The sequence below is a fragment of the Grammomys surdaster genome, unplaced genomic scaffold (assembly GCF_004785775.1).
Source record: "Grammomys surdaster isolate TR1022 unplaced genomic scaffold, NIH_TR_1.0 124875, whole genome shotgun sequence".
In the NCBI taxonomy this organism is placed as follows: Eukaryota; Metazoa; Chordata; class Mammalia; order Rodentia; family Muridae; genus Grammomys; species Grammomys surdaster.
This window is the reverse complement of record NW_021619812.1, coordinates 1-2645: the sequence shown is the minus strand read 5'-3', so window position 1 is coordinate 2645 and position 2645 is coordinate 1. Positions and strand designations below refer to the sequence as shown.

General features: G+C 46.7%; 1 long non-coding RNA gene across 1 annotated transcript; it reads left to right on the top strand.

The window, feature by feature from the left end:
• Positions 1–162: 162 nt before the first annotated feature.
• On the top strand, positions 163–1491 carry LOC114636745. Its single transcript, XR_003713663.1, has 2 exons — positions 163–371; positions 1241–1491. It is a non-coding gene; the product is annotated as an uncharacterized LOC114636745 (long non-coding RNA).
• Positions 1492–2645: the final 1154 nt, after the last annotated feature.

The following is a 2645-nucleotide window of genomic DNA, read 5'->3' as shown; positions in this document are numbered from 1 at the left end:
GGGAGGAAGGAGGGTAGGAAGGAAGGAGGGGAGGGAGGGAAGGAAAGGAGATAGGAAAGGAGGGAGGGAAGAAGGGGAGGAGGAAGGGAAGGAGAGAGGAGGGGAAGGAAGAAAGAGGAAGGAGGGAGAGAGGGAGGGAGGGAAGGAGGGAGGGAGGGAAGGAGGGAGAACTGAAAACCAGTGGCTCACCTCCTGGCTCAGAGGACTTGATAAGAAGTGTCCAGCTGGTCAGGTTGTACAAGAAAGCTGATAAGAGCTGGTGTCCAGCCCAACTCTTGCTTGTCAGGTTTCTAAATGCGGAGGGACCTGAACCATCTTCTCGTCGGCACACTCCTGTGGAGTAGGAGAGGCTGCTGGGGAAGCTCCCACAGGTAAGGACTATAGAAAATAAACTGTAGCAGTTGATTTTCAAGCCAGGGGCCCAGAAGGCAGGTTCTACCCCATTCATCCTGATCCTGACCCATCTGGGTGGGCCTAGCAGCAGGAGTCACCAGCTTCTATCTGGGAGTGGGGAAGGCTCTTGCCTCTTCCTGACCCCAAACAATATAAGTTGGCTTCCAATTCAGCCTGAGTGGCCTAACACTTGCTCAGCATTTAATAGAGACTGTAGGCCCACACATGCACATAGACATACTCCATATCTTAAATTTGGCACAGTCTGAGAAGTACACCCCATACCTATGGTGTCTGCATGTATTCAATCAGGTGTTCCTAGTATTTCAAGGGTGTCATTTGAGTTTTTTGTTTATTTACTTATTTATTTACTGTTACTATTTAATGAAATACATCATAATTATATAAAAATAATTATTTAAAGTTATTTATTTACTTATTTTGGTCTATTAAGGTAGGGTCTCATGTAGCTCAGGCTAGATCAAACTCACTATGAACAAAGCTAAGGATAACACTGAACTCCGGCCCCTCCTACCTTCACCTCCTGTGCTCTGCAATTCCTGGCCAGGACCTCCAGGCCCCTCTGCCAGGCTCACTGTGACTTGAAGAGCCCTCCAGCATACTGAGGCCTCACAGAAGCACTGTAAGTGTGCACCTGTCGAGCAGCAGCTGCACTGAGGCTGGGGGCTGCTTTGAGCCACAGTGAAAAGTTTAAAAATCCATACAGGGTGCTCCCCAACTCCAAGGTGAAGAACTCTGCTTGATCCCAAACACCAAAAATCTTTAAAACTTCCTCTTCCTCTTCCTCTCACCACTCAAATCCTGTATCCACTCCTCTCCTTTCCAGGGGAAGCAGGAGATGCCCAGGCCTCTGCCTTCTCAGACAGCCTTCTCCACCAAAAGATGCAGACAATTCATTTCCCACCATCATGGGCACAGTTTAGCCTTCAATTTTCCTGACTACCTCAGGATTAACTCAGTGAGACTTCCCTGGACCATTTAAGGGAGCACCACACTTCTTTCTATTCCCCAGAAATTGTAACCCGGACTTGGTTTTGTGATGCTAATTGCCTTATCTTCATAAATTCTACAGTCTTACATTATTTACCCGCATTGTAGCAGGATTTCCCAAGAATAAAAAAGCAGGTGCCCCTCAATGATGATTTGAATAAGAAAAGACATGTTAAGTGGGCCCCCTCTCACTAGTAATAGAAGTTAATTAGCTTAGAGCAGCTTTGGAGGTTTTTGCTTTCTTTTCTTTTTTTTTTAAATGCTGTAACCTGTTGTCTTTTCTAATTGTATGGAAAGAAGGTTTGATTTGATCAGATTATTTGGTGATGGAGGGGTCTCTGTTTGGAGTCAAAGGTGCAGGAACAGTGGCAGCCAGAGGTTGGGAAGCCACCGGAGGCAGGGACACATTGAGAGCACAGGGCTTTGTAGTCAGATACACTGAGTTCTGAGCTACTGTGAGTTGCTTGTTAGTTCTGTGACCCTGGACAAATCCACATCTTTAAACATCAGCTTCCACACTGCTTGACAGAGGCCTGACCCTGTGGAGGAAGCCTGAAGCTAAGCACAGGCTCTGGAGTTGAAGATGGACTTGGACATTGGCTGGGGTCTGTCACTCCCTTGTTTTGTGACCTTTCCCAAAAAGGATACCTTTAATTTTGAAAAACATAGCATGTTATTTAAATGAAAGCAATGGGCTGTGGTGCTCATACCTGTAACCCTAGCACTAGCCTGGGGAAGCTGAGATGGGAGAATTGTGGTATATTGGAGGCTAGCCTGGGCTATTGAATAATCCCCCACCACACCCCCAAAAAGATCCATACCATCTGATTATCTGGTTTGGATTGGCTCATTTCACCCACACACAAATAACTTTTCAGCAAGGACTCCAGCTTCCTGGAGCCTCACCACTGTCTTGGAGCAGAATCTTCCTCTTCAGCCTGTCTGAGCTGGTCATTTGTCTTACCACTGGTACCTGAAGCTCACAGGGATTGTCTGATACCCCAATGTGCAGAGCTAGAATGGGGTCTGCTTCCCTTTCAGGCAGAACAAGCCAGAAGGGGAGGGCCCACATCTTGAACCTCAAAAGAGAAACAGAGAGAGCGAACTCAAAATGGTACCAGTCTTTAATCTCTCAAAGCTCACCTCCATCCCTGGATATCCTTCAATGAGGCAAGGCCTCCTAAGTCTCCCAAACAAGGTCACTAACCAGGGACCAGATATTTCTCATTTAAATATCATAC